General features: G+C 41.1%; 1 protein-coding gene and 1 pseudogene across 1 annotated transcript in view; both read right to left on the bottom strand.

The window, feature by feature from the left end:
- Positions 1 to 15,198, bottom strand: part of CANX (calnexin) — a 32,132-nt gene extending 16,934 nt beyond the window's left edge. The window contains exon 1 of the mRNA XM_049708234.1: positions 15,022 to 15,198. The gene's annotated coding sequence lies outside the window, so the exon portion shown is untranslated. The remainder of the gene's footprint in view (positions 1 to 15,021) is intronic.
- Positions 15,199 to 17,641: 2,443 nt separating this feature from the next.
- LOC101272152 (60S ribosomal protein L7-like) lies at positions 17,642 to 22,638 on the bottom strand (annotated as a pseudogene).
- Between the last annotated feature and the right edge of the window lie 139 nt (positions 22,639 to 22,777).

Here is a 22,777-nt window from a genome sequence, read left to right as displayed (position 1 = left end):
CTTGGGTACTGTTTTCACAAAATGAAAGAAGGTAAAGTTCACTGGATTCCTAAATGCTTAGCATTTAGGCAGTGCAGAAAATAAAAGTGCTAAAAAAAAAAGTGCTAAATAAAATCATTGATAATGTTTCCTAGGACTGGTATTAGTTTTTAGGAGAAACTCTCAATGTCAACATTCTGCTCTAGTTTCTAATATACTAGGAATATCACTAATTTCATTTATTCACTGGAAAGGCCTCTATTCTCTACTATCAAAATAATATACAATGGCACAGCAACATTGCTTTCATTTACAACTACAAGGGATTCTCTAAAACTAAACAGGTTGATTCAACACTTTTATCTAAATCAACTCTATACAACTCCCAAGTCCTCACAGAAACAATGCTATAAATGGTAGCTGGGTTCCCAGGGATAAGCTACAAAACCAAATTAGCCCAAAACATAGCTAAAACAATATATGCATACAATTGTTAAAACTTTTTAAAAGACAAAATGTGGTAAGCCTAGTAGTAATTAAATGAAGCACAAAACCAGTGGATTAATCCGGACTAAGTACTGATGCTGGAAAATCGCTGCTCAAGGAAAAGCTAATCAGGGAGATGAGCTAACTACTTACCTTTTAAAAAGGTAAGCCTGATTTTTTTTTCCCAATAATTTTTAATTTGTTGATACATTGCTGTTGTGGGCTTAACTGTGCCCCCCTCCCCCCATTCACATGTTGAAGCCCTAACTCCCAATGTAATATTTGGAGATAGGACCTTTAGGGAAGTAATTAAGGTTAAAAGAGGTCATAAGGCCTAATCCGATAGGCCTGGAATCTATATAAGATGAAGAGAGCCAGAAGTCCGTGTGCACATAAGTCCATGTGAGAGGACACAACAAGATGGTGGCTCTCTGCAAGCCGAGGAGAAAGTCCACACCAGAAACCAACTCTGCCAATACCCTGATCATGGACTTCCAGACTCCAGACCGTGAGAAAATAAATTTCTGTTTTTTACGCCACCCAGCCTGTGGTACTGTTACGGCAGTCCAAGCAGACTAATACAACGGTCCTTAGGTTAAGCATAATTTTATATAAGGCAGTGCTTCTCAAACTTTAGCATGCATCAGGGGGCTTTTTAAAACAAATCACGGGCTTCCCTGGTGGCGCAGTGGTTAAGAAACCGCCTGCCGGGGGTGGGGTAGTAGTGGTGGTGGTGGTGGTGAGATGAATTGGGAGATTGGGATCGACATATATACACTAATATGTATAAAATGGATAACTAATAAGAACCTGCTACATAAAAAAATAAATTAAATAAAATTCAAAAAGAGAAATCCGCCTGCCAATGCAGGGGACACAGGTTTGAGCCTTGGTCCAGGAAGATCCTACATGCCGTGGAGCAACTAAGCCCGTGCGCCACAACTATTGAGCCTGTGCTCTAGAGCCCACGAGCCACAACTACTGAGCCCGCATACCACAACCACTGAAGCTTGCGTGCCTGGAGCCCTTGCTCCACAAGAGAAGCCACTGCAATGAGAAGCCCGTGCACCGCAACAAAGAGTAGCCCCCGCTCGCTACAACTAGAGAAAGGCTGCACGCAGTGACAAAGACCCAACACCACCAAAAATAACTAAAATAAATAAATTTATTTTAAAAATTAAAAATAAATTTAAAAAATTGCTGATTCAGTAGATGTGGGCTGGGCCCAGTGGGCTAGGACTTCACATTTCTAACAAGTTCCAGGAGATGCAAAGGCTGCTAGCTCAGGAATCACACTTTGAGAACCACTGATTAGGGTTTATGAATAATCAATTTGTGCTTTGTTTTCCAGTTAATAAAAGCACTTTCACATAGGCACACTGTTTCGCATAAACCTCCCTTGAGGTATTACTCTAATTTTACTTTACATATTAATAACTAAGACTAGTAAAATGAAAATAACCCAATCATTTACTCATTATCACAACCAATAAGAGTCAAAGAATTCATATCCCATATTTCTATTATGCTAGACAAATTGTAGTTGAATACTGAGAAGGTGTGATAGAGACAGGACTGGAAGACTAGTCAGTAAGGGTACTAAAGGGAGTGGTCTGGAATAGGGGATTCAGGTAGGGTTTAGTGAGGGAAAGTGCAACTGCAGAACAGCTAGCCCTGGTTGGTGGACCAAAGATCCTGGGAAAGGAGGCATCTGTGTGGCGGAGGCAGAATGACCCAATGAAAGGAAAACAGTTTTCAGGTAGTAGAAGGCTACCATCCCTGTCAAGAACAACAAAGGGATAGGGAGTCTCCAGCAAACTTCAGGAAATGCACTTCGCTCCACCACCGTTTCCCCTACACCCTGAGTTGCAGGACCCAGTTTTTCAGAAGTCTTAGGCACATATCTGTTAACTTTCGCATTATCCAGAGGGTTGTAAAGCTGTGGAGGAACCACTACTGCCAAACCATGGTAAACCGATTCTCATAGCTGTGCACTGATGATCCTAAGCCACTGCTAGTTTTACATATGCTATTTCAACATTTGTAATTTGCCAAGATTCCCGAGAAATTGCTACAGCAAACAGGTCTAGTCCCAAGAGCCACTATGAAGCCAGCCCAAACATTTCAAGTTTTGTTAAAGACCTGGTCACACTTACAAATAATTCAAGACAATATATTTTAAGGTGATATTAATTCTCTGCTTCATTAATGAAAATCCAATATTACCAAGAAACAAAATCCACCCTCATTTCAATCCTCCTACCCACACTCCTTATATCAAATGGAGTCCAAAAAGGATGTTGCACTATTACGCTTTCCAGATGAAAACACAGGAGAAATTTTAAGTAATCTTGGGTTTGACAATGAGTTTTCAATACAACATCAAAAGCAAGATACATTATTTGCACAGTATATCTTTTCCAATTCTTTTACTTTCAACCTTTTTGTACCATTATGTTTTGTTTTTTTAATAAATTTTTAAAAATTAAAAAAAGCAAGATACATGAAAGAAAAAATTGGTTAAACTGAAATTTATTAAAATTTAAAACTTCAACTCTATGAAAGAAACTTAAGAGAATTAAAAAACAAAACAAGGTAGGAGAAATATTTCCAAAATACATATCTAATAATAAACTGGTTTCCAAAATGTACGAAGAACACAACTCAACAATAAGGAAACAGGGACTTCCCTGGTGGTCCAGAGGTTAAGACTCCGTGCTCCCAGACTTCCCTGGTGGCACAGTGGTTAAGGATCCGCCTGCCAATGCAGGGGACACGGGTTTGAGCCCTGGTCCGGGAAGATCCCACATGCCGCGGAGCAACTAAGCCAGTGCGCCACAACTACTGAGCCTGCGCTCTAGAGCCCGCAAGCCACAACTACTGAAGCCCACACACTTAGAGCCCGTGCTCCTCAACAAGAGAAGGTACTACAAAGGCCGTGCACCACAACAAAGAGTAGCCCCCTACTCACTGCAACTAGAGAAAGCCCACGTGCAGCAACAAATATCCAACTCAGCCAAAAATAAATAAATTAAAAAAAAAAAAGACCCCGTGCTCCCAACGCAGGGGGCCCAGGTTCGATTCTTAGTCAGGGGACTAGATCCCACACACCACAACTAGGAGTCCGCATGCCGCAACTAAAGATCCCGCATGTCACAACTAATACCCACAACCAAATAAATTAAAAAATAAATATTTTTTAAAAATAAGAAAACCACTCAATTATAAAATGGGCAAAAGATCTGAACAGATACCTCACCAAAGAAGATATTCAGATGGCATATGAAAACATCATTTGCCATTAAGTAACTGCAAATTAAAACAACAATGAGGGCCTTCCCTGGTGGTGCAGTGGTTAAGAGTTTGCCTGCCCATGCAGGGGACACGGGTTCAATCCCTGGTCCAGGAAGATCCCACATCCCGCAGAGCAACTAAGCCCATGCGCCACAACTACTGAGCCTGTGCTCTAGAGCCCTGAAGCCACAGCTACTGAGCCTGCGTGCCACAACTACTGAAGCCCGCGAGCCTAGAGCCCATGCTCTGCAACAAAAGAAGCCACTGCAATGAGAAGCCCGCACACCACAACGAAGAATAACCCCCACTTGCCGCAACTAGAGAAAGCCCGCACGCAGCAATGAAGACCCAACACAGCCAAAGATAAATTTTAAAATATAAATAAAATAAAACAAAACAATGAGATACTACTATACACCTATTCGCATGGCTAAGATTAAAAAAACTGGCAAGGATGTGAAGTAACGGGAACTCTCATTTCACTGCTGGTGAAAATCCAAAATAGTACAGCCACTCTGGAACACAGTTTGGCAATTTCTTACAAATCTAACTATAGACTTACCACAGGATTCAGCAATCATGCTCACAGGTACTTGCCCAACTGATCTGAAAGCTTACAAATGCACAGAAACTCACACACAAATGTTTATAGCAGCTTTATCCATAAGCACCCAAAACTTGAAGAAACCAAAATGTTCTTCAGTAGGGGAATGAATAAACAAACTGTAGTACACCCATACGATGGAATATTGTTCAGAAATTAAAAGATGAGCTATCTAAAATGAATCACTTTGCCATACAGCAGAAATTAACACAACATTGTAAATAAACTATAAACTATACTTCAATTAAAAAAAAAAGAGCTATCAAGCCAAAAAAAGACTTGGATGAATCTTTAATGCCTATTGCTAAGTGAAAGAAGCCAGTCTGAAAAGGTGACATGCTATAGAATTCCAATTAGATCACATTCTGAAAAAGGCAAAACTCTAGATACCAAAAAAAAAAAAAAAGTCAGTGGTAGTCAGAGGTTTAGGGGAGGGGGTCAGGTTGAATAGGTAAGCACAGGGGACTTTCTTAGGCAGTGAAACCATTCTGTTATGATGCTATAATTATGGATACATGACACTATCCATCTTTCAAATCCCATAAAACTTTATAGCACAAAGAATGAATCTTCATGTATGAAAAAAATTTTTTTAATATATTTTTAAAAACTTATTTTATTTATTTATTTTTGGCTACATTGGGTCTTCGTTGCTGCACACAGGCTTTCTCTAGTTGCGGTGAGGGAGGTTACTCTTTGTTGCAGTGCGCAGGTTCCTCATTGTGGTGGCTTCTCTTGTGTGGAGCATGGGACCTAGGTGTGCAGGCTTCAGTAGTTGTCGCACGCAGGCTCAGTAGTTGTGGCTCGCGGGCTCTAGAGCACAGGCACAGCAGTTGTGGCACACTGGCTTAGTTGCTCGGTGGCATGTGGGATCTTCCCGGACCAGGGCGTGAACCTGTGTCCCCTGCACTGGCAGGTGGATCCTTAACCACTGCACCACCAGGGAAGCCCCATGTATGAAAATTTTAAAAAATCATTGAAGAGGTTGAGTGATCCAAGGATGGCACACAGGATGTGACAAAACAATCTAACTGTATTACAAACATACAAAACAACCTCACTGAATGGGGTGGAGGGAAAAGATGTTAACCTAAGTAACTCTGGAAATGAGTGGAGTCTGTAAAACCAGACTGTACAAAAGCACTGCTCAAGTTGAGTAAGTTGTTTCACATGAATATACAGGTTAAGAATTCGGATACTGCTATATATGTATATCAAAATTTAACAACTAAATAAATGGATTGTGGGAGCCACTTTCAGTGTTGGGTGTGTGAATTTTACAGATAAGCAAGGGAAAGAGGCTAAAATAATCCTCATGGTAATGGGCGAGAGAGACTATAGTATGAATTCATGTTTATCTTAATATACAGAGGATTACACAGTGCATATATACCAGTTAGTATACACACATATATTTCCTTGCTCTGTCAGCTAAGAGGGCATACAAGAAACTGCTACACCCCAGTAGCAATAAATACACCTAGTAGCAAGGATCTTGGTTTCCAATATCATCTCGAATAAAAGGAAACAGTGTTCCTTGGCTGACTCTAGGATTAGGGCAGGAAATATACAAGACGAGCCTGGAGCATCTTGTGGTGCCTGAAAGGGAAGTGTTCAAAACAAAAACAGAACACCCACAGTGATGGGGGCTATGTCAAAAGAACACAAGAAAAAGCAATGGCCAAAGCTGGAACAATACAAGCAACAAAATAAGTGGTACTGGATTATACCTCAAATTATAAAATAAATGCCCATGAATCTACACAATACAAATATATTATTGAGTAAATAAATAAATGAGGAAGAGACAAATTTCCCATGAAGAAATATTCCAAGTAACAGATGTAGATACTCCACTGTCAAGGAGGTGGAACGTAACCCCCCACTCCTTACGTGGGGGCTACACATAGTGATATTGATATCCTTCCAAAGAGCACAGTATGGAAAGGGGGAAAAACAAGAACTTTACAGTGGAGAAACCTAGCAAACACTACCTCAGCCAGCTGATCAAGGTCAACATCCAAAGTAATAGGTCATGTTGATAGTATGTACCCTTGATAAAATATGATGAAAACAGTACTTTAACCTCTGTGGTCTTCTTCCCAAAAATCCATATTCCCTCTCGTCATGAGAAAAACATCAAAGAAATCCCAACAGAGGGACATGCTACAAAATAATCTGACCAGTAGTCCTCAAAATATGTCAAGGTCATCAAAAAACAAAGAAAATCTAAAAAACTGTCACAGCCAAGAGAAGCTTAAGGAGACATGATGACTAATGTAGTGTGGTATCATGGAACAGAAAAAGGGCAGCAAGTAAAAACAAAGGAAATCTGAATTAAATATGGGCTTTAGTTGGTAATTATTTATCAATATTGGTTCGTTAATTATAATAAACGTACTATACTAATGTTGTTAATAATGGCAGAAACTGGGTATGGGTTATATGGGAATACTCTGTACTATCTTTATAATCTTTTTGTAGATCCAAAACTATTCTGTAAAAATTTTTTTTTAAAAAAGATGTTCCCTTATTATGCACCAAATGTGATTGATTTGCCAAAAACCAGTTATTGGCAGAATCAGGATCAGAGGCCAAGTCTCCTGTCTCCCAATACCTTACTTGGTAATTCTATACTGGTTTTGTCTTAGAAACACAAAATAATTTTTCACATTTTAGTGTCTAAAAAGATTTCAGAAGCTTTTTTCTCCCTTTAAAACCCTTCATTTGGGGACTTCCTTGGTAGCACACTGGTTAAGACTCCATGCTCCCAATGCAGGGGGCCCAGGTTCAATCCCTGATCAGGGAACTAGATCCCACATGCATGCCACAACTAAGAGTTCACATGCCACAACTAAGGAGCCCACCTGCTGCACATAAGACCGGGCACAACCAAATAAAAATAAATAAATATTAAAAAAAAAAAACCCTCTTCATTTGTCTTAACATTTACAGACTCCTAAGCAGAGAGCGTATTTCTCTGTTGTCACCCACTATTTCTAGGATTATCAATAGGAAATACGTAACAAGTAGCTCAGCAACAAAGCAATAATGCTTTTAAAAAACAAATAGCACATCTCCCCCACCCCCAACTTGCCCAAAGCCACAGAGCAAGTGATTCCTAGATCCAGAATGCTCAGGAATAAAAGTGAATAAAGAAATTAGGTACCTTTAAACCGAGTAACTTTCCAGCAGTAAATAAACATTTACTACATTTTCTAAGTCTCTTCTACTTCACAGTTCATGCTCACTAAGCTACATTAGCTCTTCTAGTACAAGATTTCTCATATTCCTGAATGCCATTATAGCAGTTTCTCCCATACTTTTACTTTCTGCTTGAAAGCCATCATTTTCTTGGAGCACTTCATTTCCTGGTTTTCTTCCAAGAGCCATTTTCTCGCTCTAATTTTTTTATCACTGCAAGACCGTTACTCTACAGCAGTGCCCCTTTGAGCTAGGGTGCAAATGCTGGGTGGATGTCTAACTCATGACTAAGCTACTTAATGCCACAAACTGTCCCACAGTAGGCCCATTTAAATTCCTGTCTTGGCCAAATTACAAATTACTTACAGGCATAGACCTCCAGAAGAGCCAGCAATTAAAAATCAAAACCACGAACAAGAAAATCTTTTAATATTTATGAGTCTACTGAAGTGAACTTTTCTTTAAAATACCTTAAGTTATATGTAAATTTGAGTTTTTAACTAGAGCAAAGCCTAAGTCAATAAAACCAATACTTATGAGGGCCAACACTATATAGTCCAAGTTCTGATTTCTGTTGATCCAGAACTGATCTACAAATAAAACTTACAATTTCTAGGTTCTAGAGAAGTGAACAGACTGCACTTCCTTCAAATACTCATCAATAAATCTCTCAACTGGACTTTATCTTTTTTTTTTTTTTTTTTGGCCGCACTGCACAGCTTGCAGGACCTTTGTTCCCCCACCAGGGATCGAACCCAGGCCCCAGCAGTGAAAGCACTGAGTCCTAACCACTGGACCACCAGTGAATTCTCTCAACTGGACTTTTAATAAATGCTGGGTGGCAGAGTTCAAGACTGTTTTCTGGCAGTCACAAGACTGAACTGTCGGAATTCTGCGTTACAAAGGGTTAAAGGAGAATATATATGATGCCCATCAGAAAACCCAGCACATGTTAGAAACTAAATGAATGTTTGCTGATAGTGGTCAATTCCATGAGTGTCAACTAGTTACTAAGGATTAAAAAAAAAAAAGTCTCTGACCTTCAGGATCAATCTATATAGGGTGTCCTTAAAGTCTGGAAACATAAAAAGTATTTGCCCATGTTTTCAGAGTTTATGAATATTCTGTAGTATTAGTTCTATTAATCAAATGTTGGGGGTTTTGGGGGGATAATACCAAAATAAACTCATAACCTTTTATCTAACTAGGAAAAAAATGTGCATAGGTATGTTAGTACTACTTAACGCTCTAGCTTGAGTATTTTCCTTCTATTAAAAAAAAAGTCAAACAAGTAAAAATTTCAAAAATGAATTAGTGTCATGATAAAATTGCACATAACTATGTACACACAAGGGCATATAAAACCTGGAGAAATCTGAATAAGGTCTTTAGACTGTACCAGTGCAATTTTTTCCTAGTTTTGATATTTTACAATAGTTATCTATCTATACTACTATTGGGGGAAGCTGGGTGATGGGTACAAGAGACCTCTCTGTACTATTTTGCAACTTTCCGTGGGTCTATAATTATTTCAAAATTAAAATCTTCTTTTAAAAAATTTATTACTGGATCAGTATAGATGGTTCTTTAGACTTGATCAAAGTTGTCTAGAAAACAGCTTTAAATTCTAAAGCACAGAAGTACAGAGGAAGACTCAGAAATGAGTTGGATTAGAAATATGAACCCCTTACTCCCTTCCTTCCAGTTAATAAGTGTTTTGTTTTTAATAATAAAATATAATTATCAACCTATATCCAAGTCAGAGAAGCTCTACCCTCTGGGATCACATAGACAAACGTACACAAAGCCAAGAAAACAGGAGCTAAACATATGCACATTTGTAATATATATTTATAAATAATATAAATGATTTCTGACTTGCTTCTCAGTTTCCCAAGGACAGAGCAAAAAGCCCAGTTCTCAAAATCTGAGTCAGAAGGATTTTTCAAGAGAAACTAATCTACTCACTTTTAATGTTTCAGTTCACTCTTTTAACTTTTCAAAGAGTGAATTTATCTTGAATTCTAGAGATGGAAGTTTTCTATTTTAAAAACTGATGATTCAGAAAATGAACTCCTTATACAAAAGGCAGTATGGTATATGTGATGGTGTAAACTGTCAAGTCAGAGAAAGCTGGGTTCTAGACTTTCCTGATCCTCTTTGTGGCCTTGGTCAGCTTACTGAATTTCCATGAGTCTTTCTTCCCTATTTTATAATGTAGCTAGTAGTATTAGTGGCTCGAAGGCTTGCTGTGAAAATATAAAAAGATAATACAAAGTCTATCAGAGTCCAGTACTTCATAGGAGTTCCCAAATGGTTTATTCTTTGATACAAAATTAGTACAACCACAGTGAATACATTTTCAATTCCCAGAATGGGCCAAAAGGTGTAACTGTGCCCGTACACCTCCTATATTTCAACAAAGCTGAATGATTTTATGTAACAAGAAACATTAGCTTTCCTCTGATTATACTCTATGATTTCGTCTTTAACTCTTCCTTGCAACGGTGTATATACAATTATAGCATTTGGACAGGGAAATATCCCTATTTGTCTGTGATTTTCTTTTTTCCTGCTCTTCCACCAATTTTCTTTATGAATTCTCCCAAATTTAACTTATTTTTGGTTAATGATAATTCTGTTCTCAACACACATTCTAAAAAAAGTCCATATTATTTTACTATACACATTTAATAATGTACATGAGACTTCAACTGAACACAAAATATTCTATTTAATGGAAACAAATTTTAACAAATCCAAAATTGATCAACTTTAGGAATGGGCAAACACTAAAATATTACATTTGTCACCTCTCATTGGCAGAATCTTTATGCTCAGTAAGGGTCCATTCAGAAAAAAAATCTTTAAAACAAAGGGAGGCTCAAATTATTTTAAAATTAAATTTAAACTTTAATATTTTCAAGTTAGTCTAGTTTTGCATCTATTTTCTTAAAAGATACCGGTCTACGGTTTTCTTATGAAGTCTTTGTCTGGTTTTGGTATCAGGGTAATATTGGCCTCATAGAATGAGTTGGAAAGTGTTCTCTCTTGTATTTTTGGAAGAGTTTGTGAAGGACTAGTGTTAATTCTTCCCTAAGTATTTGGTAGAATTCACCAGTGAAGCCATTTGGTTCTGGGCTTTTCTTTGTAAGACTTTGTTTCTTAAAAGTAGTTAGGAAATTTCACCTCTAATTCCTTTAATCCATGAGAAATTAGAAAGAGGAACAGAAGGAATCCCACAGAAGGGATTATTTGTCTCAAGAGGGCTGAGGAAGTTCCTTTCTATTCCTAGTTTGTTGAGTGCTTCTATCACGAAAGGGTGTTGCACTTTATCGACTGCAATGATCATGCGGTTTTTGTCCTTTATTAATGCAGTATATTACATTCTTTATTATAGTTTGGTGAACCAACCTTACATTTCTGGGATAAATCCCACTTGGTTGTGGTGTATAATTTTTTTTTTTTAATATTTAAATTTTATTTATTTACTTTTGGCTGCACTGGGTCTTCGTTGCTGCACGCGGACTTTCTCTAGCTGCGGCAAGTGGAGGCTACTCTGTTGCAGTGCGCAGGCTTCTCATTGCTGTGGCTTCTCGTTGCAGAGCACAGGCTCTAGGTGCTCGGGCTTCAGAAGCTGTGGCACTCAGGCTCAGTAATTGTGGCGCACAGGCTTAGTTGCTCCGCGGCATGTGGGATCCTCCCAGACCAGGGCTCGAACCCGTGTCCCCTGCATTGGCAGGCAGATTCTTAACCACTGCGCCACCAGGGAAGCCCTATAATTCTATATGTTGCTGGATCCCATTTGCTAGCATTTTGAGGATTTTTTGCATCTATTTTCTTAAGGGATACTGTTCTATGTTTTTCTTTTCCTGTGAAGTCTGTCTGGTTTTGGTATCATGGTAATATTGGCTTCATAGAATGAGTTGGGAAGTGTTCCCTCTTCTATTTTTTAGAAGGGTTTGTGAAGGATTGGTGTTAAAACCATTTGGTTTGGGGCTTTCCTTTGTGGAATTTTACCTCTTAAAAGTAGTTAGGAAATTTCACCTCTAATTCCTTTGATCCACGAGAAATTAGAAAGATGAACAGAAGAAGTGGCCTAGCTGGTGTTCTAGGTTTCTGGGGGGGGGAAAAAAAGATTTTTATTTTTTGGCCATGCCTCATGGCTTGTGGGATCTTAGTCCCCCAACCAGGGATCGAACCCCGGCCCCCTGCAGTGGAAGGGCCAAGTCCTAACCACTGGACTGCCAGGGAATTCCCAAAAGTGATTTTTTTTTAAAAGGCAGTGTGTAATAAAAAATGAGGCAGTCTTTCTTTCATGTAGGCTATCCATTCATCTATTAATATACCCTTTTATTTTTAAAATATATTTATTTATTTATTTATTTTGGCTGCGCCAGGTCTTAGTTGCAGCACGCAGAATCTTCGCTGCGGCATGCGGGATCTTTTAGTTGCGGCATGCATGTGGGATCTAGTTCCCTGACCAGGGATCAAACCCGGGCTCCCTGCATAGGGAGCACAGAGTCTTAATCAATGGACCACCACGGAAGTCCCAATATACCCTTTAAAAATGTTAAGTCTTACCTTAGGTTGTCTAATTTAACCCTCAGAAGAACCCCAGGAAGTTCTATCATTCCCATGTGACACATGACAAAACTAAGGCTAAGAGAAGTTACATAAGCTGTCCAAGGTCACAGTTAGGCATAGAACATAGAATAGTGTTATGAGCAGGAACTCAGAAGTCACAATCCCTAATCGGCTACTTAATAACTTCAGGGCCTCAGTTTCTTCATCTCTAAAATGAGAATAACAACACTATGTACTTCTTAGGATTGTTATATAAACAAAATACATGTTAAGTGTTTATGTCAGTACTCGGCTTACAGTAAATGCAACATTAGCAGTGATTTCTACTATTACTAGGTATTGCCCAGTGACACCATTTAAGTTTTGATGGTTCTAAAACGCTGAGTTTTAAGGCAATAAGAAATTTGAAGTCTTAGATTGAAAAGGAACCACTTAAAAGGAATTTGATTCCAGTCGCAGATAACCATTTTAATACTACTACTTTCTGTCCCTCTGATATTACTACATGTGCATCTAGTCAAAATATAGAAGCACTTAAAGGGGGAAAAAAGTACATAAAATTCAAAGTGGTCTTTATTGTAAATGATCATCCACTTAAAAACAGATATATACTACTGCCTAGTTTACAGTTTTGAATTTTGCTTTTCACTGACAGGAACATTAAAATCTATTTTTCCATAGCACTTTCTTTTCTCCTATAAACTAAGTAGGTTTAAGATGTGGATACGCAAAACATTGCTGAAGATTCTAAATTATTTAAAAAACAAAATTCTCCAAATAATTTTCACAGCGCACAGTTAAGCTTAATTTAAAGGCACATCTGTTTTAGTTAACAAAGCATTCAACATACACTTTACTGACAAAGTTCTACGGTAAGCTATATAGGTTATAACTATGTTCAGGCACTTTTATTATTTCCTAGGAGTTGTTATGAGCTGCCAATTCTTCTATTTGCACAGTTCACTATGCCATTCAAAGTAATTTCATGTTCACCATCTTATTTGTCCCTCCTGGTAAGGTATCCAGGGCACTCTTCATTCCCATTTTAAAGAGGTGGAAACCAATGTAGTTCATTAAGCTAGTTACCATGCTGGGCCTGGAATTCAAGTCTCTTGAGCCTGCATTTATGCTTACCAACTGTCACTTCATCCCCTTAAGCTATCTCTCAGGGCAAAGTGAACTCTGTAACTGAAAGGATGCAAGAGCATGATTGCCAAAACTGCAGCAACAACTTCCGTCAAAACGTTTACCCCTCGAGGTCCTTGAAAGATAATGTGCTGGTTGAAACTGCTGAGTTAAGATAGTAAGGTAGGGAGGGATGCTAACACCCATTATCAGATAGGTCAGAAAATTTGTTTGTTGTGCGACACATTTACTCCAATACAAAGTTCATTCTGGCCATCTCATAATCCAGTTCCCCCGCTTATTTGCTTGTGTACCCTGGGTGGTGCACAGAACTCCCCACACCATCTTTTACCTCTGCTCTAACTATAGCAAATGTACAATTCAGCAGTGATTTTATTCATGGCCCTTAAACAGCACTGTCAAAAGACAGATACAGAATGATTTTAAGATCAATACAGTTCCTCCCTTAAAAGAAACTAAACCAAAACAAATCAAATCCTCCCAACCCACCAACTCTACTTATTAAAAAATTAAGCAAAATGTTCCATTTCCTAAATTAGAGGTAAAGAGCCTAACTGTGGCTCACCTTTGTCCTCCCAACCTTTTAATATTCAGCTCAGTTTAACTTCCTTCAGCCAGCATTCACTTGTGTCATGCCCAGCAGTTAATCCACTAAGTCAGTTTCTTCCTCTATCTCCATAAATGTGATTTTAGGTCCCAGGGCTTAACCAACTCAAAAAGTAGGATGCTGGTGTAGTGGACCAACATCATTCAGACCGTAACAATTTATTTCAATCGTTTATCAAGCAGTTAAAGTCCTTTTTTATACACAATTTAATTCTAACAACTCCACCAGGTATTATACCCATTACTTGGAGAGAACTGGGGCACAAAGGGGAAGTAAACTGTCCAAGTTCACATAGCAACGAACTGCTGATGAAGGACTTGAATCAGGGCTTAGCCTTAACAACTACACCAAATCTGCCTCAACAGTAATTCCAACGTGATCATAAAATTAATCGCATGACCTTGAGCCAATCATTCAGAGCTCTGGGCCTCAGTTTCCTCCACTATAAAACAACCTGCCCACAGAGAGCTTTTGGGAGCTTTCCTGCTTTAAAAATCCTGTGAATTTACTAGTTTACTTACTCCCCATCCCCGAATAGATGTAAATGTTAGGACTGAAATTTTTCAACCACTGCGTGTTCTAGCACATTCTCCATACTCGTCAGGCTACCAGAGTCCAGTCTTCACTTTGTGGTTTTAATTTTCAAATACTGAACCTGTAATGCTAATCCTAAACATTCTCTCTCGGCTCACTATCACCCTTCCCCACTACTAGGGATACCGACTAGGCCCGGTCCTATTCCAGACCTTTACCCGGTTACACCAGAACACCTCGCAGCTTCACAAGCAGCCAACAACAGGCTTAAGAAAGCCCTAGAAGCAAAGCCAGAAGGAGAAGTTAGCTTTCCCAGAGGTCAAGAGAGGCTCTAGGGCACCTGCCACGCCTCCCGACCCCGCCGGCGCGGCTTGGGCCTGGCTACCCAACTCAGGCGGCCCAGGTTCGGGCCTCGCCCTTCATGGCCCGAGCGTCCGCCTGGGCCTGAGCTCTCGAAACCCAGCCGGACCCCTCGGCCCCGGCCACGCCCGGCTCCTCGGGCCCTCGGCCGCGGCGCCGCGTACCCAGGCCCCCAGGGGTCCTCACAGGCCCGAGAACATGAGCAGGCCTCCCGTCTCACCTCGAGCCTCAGGGGGACCGCCGGCGGCGCCGCGTCTCCTCCCGCCCGCACACCCGGCCCCGCGCTGCAGTAAAGACAGCGGCTGAGGCAGCACAACCGTCACGTGCTGCTGAACCAAGAGGCCTTGACTACCGCGACCGCCGCGCGAGCGAGCCCCACTGCACGAAGCCCGGCCCTGCGTCCGCCCCTCGCTCCTGAGTAGCTGCGGCCAGCGCTAAATCCCGCCCCCCCGCGCAAGCTCCGGGATTCGGTTGGTCGATGAGACCATCGCTCTCTTCACTTTCCCATACGCCCCCTAGGGCTATTCTTCGTGGAGAGTGGGGATTGGCTGGAAGTGAGGCAGGAAGTGGCCGTTGGTTGGGCGGGAGAGAAGGGGTCGGGCTGCGGCGGAATGGAGTACCGCCCAGGGCGCGCGCCCTGAGGCGGGGCCGGCCGGGCTGGCGTTCCCGCGCCGTGTTGCCTTCGTTCCTTGCTGGGCCTGCTGCCCGGCGTTGCATCCCAGTCTCTGTGGTTCCGACCCCTCCTGGGCCTGGACCTGGACCTGGGTCTCGGGGTCTGGCATCCCGTTTCCTTCTCTGGAGGGGCAAATGGCAGCTGGCAAGAAGGGGTGGGAAGTCCGGTGAGATACCGGGAAGGGCCTGGTCCCCAATGCAGCGAGTGCGCGGCGCTGACGGAACCCGTCACGGCTCCTTAAGTCAGGCCTGAGGTCGACTGCATCACGCTGTGTAACCAGGCGCCACCGTTCCTGCAGAGTCACTGCTCTGGGCCCAGCAGCCTGAGGCCACCCTGTTACCCAACATCAAATACAGTCCAGAACACTACCCTCCAAGGTTATTTCAACTTTCAATTTGTGATGTTTCCTTAAGTAACATTAGACAAAGAGGGCACAAAGACACACTGACAACAGGATTGAAAGAAAAGGATGGTGCAATGGAAAAATTTCAAACACACCACAATTTTTGTAACTCACTTTTAACACATCTTCAGTTTTCAGTATACTGAGAACCTCAGAAAATGGAAGTGGTCTATCGTTTTTCTAGACCTTTATAGGTCCTGGTCTCTGTCTTCCATTTGTTTGGATACCCAAAGACTGAATGCTAGGCTGGGAAAAACTAGACTCAGTAGGTGTATCAACTACCCCAGGAGCCAGCTTTATTCCCTCCTGCCATCTGGAAGGGAAAATGAGAAGTCAAGAGTTTGGTGTTTGCATGAGTTTAGTATTCTCCAACTCTCACCCCCCAAATTTGTGTTAAGAGCATTTGCTTCCTTTTTACGTGGGGAAGTGGATATTCGAGGCAAAATGATGTTCTGGATGTCACAGGTTCCAAACAATGAGCTTAAAATGTAGTTACAGGAACTGTATGTGATCAAAAGAGCTACTGCAGCAAAGGTAACTGCTAAAACATGGTGGTACTGAAAAGAATTTAATGGGGTCTTGAGTTGGGAGGAACTGCTTTCATCTAGAATGGACAGGAAAATAGGTAAGACTTGAGCTGGGCCTGGTAGGATATGCAGGATTTCTATAGGTGGAGACTTGGAGAAAGGCTTCTTTGGATGAGGGAATGGCATATGCAAAGGCAGGGAAATGGGTACTGTGTTTGGGGACACCATGTATGAGAGTATTTTGGCTGGAGAAAGGTGTTCAAGAAAGTAATAGGAGATCGGTCAGCTCCAGAGTTGGGTTAGGACCTAGCCAAGGAGTCTGTAGAGAGATAGTTTAAATTCTAGGTTTGGGTTATGATTTAGATATTTAGGGAAACTTTTTTTTTTTTTTGGCCACACCACGTGGTATGCAGGATCCTAGTTCCCCAACCAGGGATCAAACCTGCCCCAGCAGTGAAAAAGCCGAGTCCTAACCACTGGACCGCCAGGGAATTCCCTAGGGAAGCATTATTTTAATATTATTCCAGGGCGCAGTGGATAAGAATCTGCCTGCCAATGCAGGGGACACAGGTTTGATCCCTGGTCCGGGAAGATCCCATATGCCAAGGAGCAACTAAGCCTGCGTACCACAACTACTGAAGCACGTGTGCCTACAGCGCGTGCTCTGCAACAAGAGGAGCCACCGCATGGAGAAGCCCACATGCCGCCACTATGAGGCTGGTTAGGAAGCCACTTCTTGAAGTTGATTAAAGGGCAGAATTAGGGAATGACAGAGTGTATAGGAACAAAAGCATTAAATGTTGATGCTGAAGAATGCTCCACTGGATTCAGGAGCCTAGGGAAAGAGAAGAACCAAAGGCAACGATGAGAGTATGAGCCTGAGTGACTGGTGGTAAAGTATACAGCCCCTTAAAAAAAGGGAATTCAGGTTTAGCTGATCCTGGGAATCCTGGGTCTGGGCCCAAGACAGAGCAGGACTGTAGGTCCTGCCAAGAATCTTGGAATTCTAGGGGTTTTTCTGCTAAAGCATAATGTTCTTGAAAAGAAGTTGAGGACAAATCCCTGCAGAATGAGTTTTTAATTTTTTTATACTCTGAAATCAGTCACTGTTTATTAACTGACCAGATTACAAAAATAATCATGGTAGACACACCTCAGTTCATCCATCTAATAAGCCTGTTAGATCTGTTGATCTGGGCTCCCGGAGAAGGTAATTTGAAGGGCCACAGGAAGCCCTTCAAATTAGATCCTCCATGTAGATGATGCCATATTTACCAAGGGATGGAGCAAAGTGTTATCTGTCAGGGCAATTCTCTTCTTGTTGATTTTGCCATAACAATAATTGTAGATGCATTCATTTTCTGACTTCAGGTTCAGGTACCCCCATGAAATATGTGGTTCCACATTCCTCAAATCTTAACTGAAGCCTTGCTGAGCTTAACAAAGGTGCCGTGGAAGATGCAGCGAAAACGAAGAAGCTGTAACACCTTTCAGATCTCTGGGCTCACACCACTGATACCTGTGATCCTGATGAGGAATGCCCATTTGGGTCCAGCAGGTACACCAAACTTGCCCGCTTTTCTTGTCATCCTTTCCTTCTGAATCTCAGTTCTATCTGCCTATATTCCTTGTGCCAGTGATTAGCTTTTTCATAGATAAGCTTCTTCCTTGCCTTTTGAAGCATCTTTTGGGCAAACTTCTTTTTTTTTTAAAAAAAAAAACTTTTATTTATTTATTTTTTTGCGGTACGCGGGCCTCTCATTGCTGTGGCCTCTCCCGTTGCGGAGCACAGGCTCCGGACGCGCAGGCTCAGCGGCCATGGCTCACGGGCCCAGCCTCTCGGCGGCATGTGGGATCTTCCCGGCCTTGGGGCACGAACCCATGTCCCTTGCATCGGCAGGCGGACTCGCAACCACTGCGCCAGCAGGGAAGCCCCTGAGCAAACTTCTTTCTCAGGCACTCGATCTCAGGCTCTGTAAAATCCCTCCACTTGTTTCTTAAGGCTTTTCCTTCTCTTCTACACCCACCATGGTTCCAGTTGGAAAAAGGCATAAGATCTTTTCTTGATAATGCAAAAGTTACTTTGAGGTATTGGAGTATTTCTTTAAAAGAAATAATCATTTTATAATTAGATGTCGAACGTATGGGAGATTGGGTTGAATGTATTTTGACCTTATAATCTGCAAGATGATTTTCAAAATAAATTATTTATATTCATTTAAAAATGCACACATGGGAACTTCCCTGGTGGTCCAGTGAGTAAGACTCTGCGCTCCCAATGCAAGGGGCCTGGGTTCGATCCCTGGTCGGGGAACTAGATCCCACATGCATGCATGCCACAACTAAGAGTTTGTGTGTTGCAACTAATAGTTCAAATGCTGCAACTAAGAAGCCTGCATGCTGCAACTAAAGATCCTGCATGCTGCAACGAAGATCCTGCGTGCTGCAACTAAGACCCAGAGCAACCAAAATGAATAAATTTTAAAAAAACTTTAAAAAATAAATAAAAATAAAATAAAAATGCACATATGCTTTGGCCCAGCAATTCTACTCCTGGGAATATATCTGTATCTATATCTAGGTTTGATAGAATATTCACATGATGTACTTGTATTTAAAAATATACACGGGCTTCCCTGGTGGCACAGTGGTTGAGAGTCCGCCTGCCGATGCAGGGGACACGGGTTCATGCCCCGGTCTGGGAAGATCCCACATGCCAAGGAGAGGCTAGGCCCTGAACCATGGCCACTGAGCCTGCGCGTCCCGAGCCTGTGCTCCGCAACGGGAGAGGCCACAACAGTGAGAGGGCCGCGTACCGCCAAAAAAAAAAAAAAAAAAAAAAAAAAATATATATATATATATATATATATACACACACACACAATGATGTGCATTGCAGCATTGTTTGTAGTATCCAAATCCTAGAAACAACCTAACCACCATCATAGAGAACTGGTTAAATAAAATATAGCTCATCCATATAATGGTTCTGCATTGGAAAACTTTCGGTGAACACATATGTATATAGATATGATTGCCAAGATTTAGTGTTATGTGAAAAAGCACTGAGAAAAGTATGTTTCCTTTCATGTTGCAAAGGGAGCTATATTCTCATGGATATAAGCTTGGACAAACAAGCTTTCTGGAAAGATGCAGGAGAAACTGCTAAGAGTGGTTGATGCCCAAGAGGTGGCTAAGACTTTGGATATGGAAAGGAGATATTTTTATAATGCGTATGTTATTTTTTCAGTAAGTAATCAAATTTCTGCTTTTGTGCTTAGATTTTCAAAAAAGATAGAATATATATTAAAAATCCACCATAGGGCTTCCACCACAAGCCTAGAGCCCATTCTCCGCAACAAGAGAAGCCACCACAGTGAGAAGCCTGAGCACTGCAATGAAGAGTAGCCCCCACTCACTGTGACTAGAGAAAGCCCGTGCGCAGCAATGAAGATCCAACACAGCCAAAAATAAATAAATAAAATAAATTTTTTTAAAAAAGTAATCTTTTGATGTTCCGACTACCTGGTTTTTGTGGCAAAACCCCCTATATATCTTGACTCCTACCTTACCTCTTTGGAGCAGTCACTCTGAGCTATCTGAGAGGCTATCCCCTGGGCTTAAGTCCTCAGCAAGCCCACCAAATAAAACATAATTCTCAACTTTTAGGTTGTGCAATTATATTTTTTCAGTTAACAGACTGCTCTTCAGCCACTGTCACTGGACCTCCTTGTACCTCCTCCTGGGTTCAGATCTCCTGTTTCCTCAACTCCTAGACCCCACATTTTAAAAATTCAACTTTATTGTACAGTTCCATAATTTTGGTAATGTACAGCACATACCATGTAACCACTACATAATGAAGATATAGAACATTTCCATTACACCATAAGTTTCCTCTGAAGTTCCCCGACACCAAATATGAGTTCTCTTCTGACACCACTTCTGTCAGTTCAGTTCAATTTTGACACTAACTACCCGGTTAGTTTCAGACACCACAGGTTTAGAGGCTAAGACTGCCCCCACGTCAGATGCCCAGCTGCAAATGAGGTGCACAGGCTACCCACATGTCTGCTTGACCAGCTACAAATTTGGGGGTTCCATGACACCCCCCCTTCAGGTTCAGTAATTCAAGAGAATAACTCACAGAACTCAGGAAAGTGCTTTACTTGCTATCACAGGTTTACTAAAAAAGCTACAACTCAGGAACAAATGGAAAAATGCATAGGGCAAGGTATGGATGTGTATGTGTGTGAATGTGCAGAGCTTCTGTACTCTCTCTGGGCATGCAACCTCCCAGCACCTGCATGTGTTGACCAAGCTGCAAGCTCTCTGAACACCATTATTTAGGAGTTTTTATGGAGGTTCCATTAGTAGGCACAGTTGATAAATCGTTGACCATTGGTGATTGTACTCAATCTCCAGTCCCTCTCCCCTTCCTAAAGGTCAGAAGTGGAGCTGAAAATCCTACTCCTCTAAATCACTTGGTTTGGTTTCTCTAGCACCCTTATCCTGAATTGATCAAGGGGCCCAGCAATAATCACCTGATTAGCATAAACTCAGGTGTTGTTGGAAGGGGACATCATCATAATGATATGAATGATGATATGATATTCACAATGATATGAATAACAAAAGGCTCTCATCACTCAGGAAATGCCAAGGGTTTTAGAAGCTCTGTGCCAGGAACCCAGAATAAAGACCAAATGTATTTTTTATTATACCACAGTTTCCTCATATCCATTCCCATTCCGTTCCCACCACCAGCATCAGGCAAAAAATTGATCTGCTTTCTGTTACTATAGAAAAGACTGGTCATTTCTAGAGCTTAATATAAATGCAATTATATAGTATATAGTGTTTTGTATCTGGCTTATTTCACTCATATTGTTTTGAGATCCTCATCTGTGTTGTAAAATGTATCAGTAATTTGTTGCTTTTAATTGCTGAGTAGTAGTCTATTGTACAAGTATGCCACAGTTTGTTTATCCATTAACCAGGTAATAAGACAACTGGGCTGTTCTCAATTTTTGGCTATATGATATACAACTGCTATGGACATGGTGTACCACTCTTTGTATAGACATATATTTTATTTTTCCCTTAAAACCCAACATTTTCACTTATTCTTGGTTTACTACCTCAATTAATAGTTACATCTATCCCAAGAAAGACTGTGTAGTAATTTTTTTGAAATCTTGCACATGTAAAAGTATCTTTATTCTACCCTCACATAGTTTATTTAACTTTATTGAAATATAATTTACATACCATAAAGTTTTCCCACTGTAAGTGAATGATTCGTTGATTTTTAGTAAATTTATAGAATTGTGCAACCATTACCACAATCCAGTTTTAGAATAACTCCACCACCGGACTTCCCTAGTGGCGCAGTGGTTAAGAATCTGCCTGCCAATGCAGGGGACACAGGTTGGAGCCCTGGTCCGGGAAGATCCCACATGCCGCGGAGCAACTAAGCCCATGCAACTCAACTACTGAGCCTGTGCTCTAGAGCCCGTGAGCCACAACTACTGAGCCCGTGTGCCACAACTACTGAAGCCCACGCGCCTAGAGCCCGTGATCCACAACAAGAGAAGCCACTGCAATGAGAAGCCCGTGCACCACAACGAAAAGTAGCCCCCGCTTGCTGCAACTAGAGAAAGCCTGCGTGCAGCAATTAATACCCTATGCAGCCTAATTAATTAATTTTTTTAAAAAAAAGAATAACTCCACCACCAAAAAGTTCCTTTGTGCCTATTTGTAGTCAACTCCCAACCAACCCAAGGCAACCATAGAACTGCTTTCTCCCACTATTGATCTCCCTTTTCTAGATATTTCACATAAATGGAATCATTATCTGACTTCTTTCACTTAGCATAATGTTTTTGCACTTCATGTTGTAGCATGTATCAAGAATTGATTCTTTTTCCATTATTGAATAATATTACATTGCATAGATATACATTTTGTTTATCCATGGCCACACCGTGCAGCTTCCAGGGATTGAACCCCGGGCCAGGGCAGTGAAAGCGCCGAATCCTAACTACCGGACCACCAGGGAACTCCCTGTATACAAGTCTTCATATGGACAAGTTTCCATTTGAGTAGTACATAGGAATAGAATTGCTGACTTGTATGCTAAGTTTATGTTTAACTGTTTGACACTACTAAATTGTTTTCCAAATTGGCTGCTGATTTTACATTTCCCATGTAGGAGGATTTGTTTCTCCACATCATCGCCAATAGCCATTTTAGTAGATATAGAGTAGTATCTCACTGTGGTTTGCTTCGGATTCAGTGAGCCCCCCTCTGGCAGTGAAGCTGTTGGTTTGTGCAGCCTCCCCAATTCTGGGACAGCTAGCTTGCTGACCAA

The sequence above is a fragment of the Orcinus orca genome, chromosome 3, assembly GCF_937001465.1.
Source record: "Orcinus orca chromosome 3, mOrcOrc1.1, whole genome shotgun sequence".
Taxonomy (NCBI): Eukaryota; Metazoa; Chordata; class Mammalia; order Artiodactyla; family Delphinidae; genus Orcinus; species Orcinus orca.
This window is presented reverse-complemented; position numbering and strand designations above follow the sequence as displayed.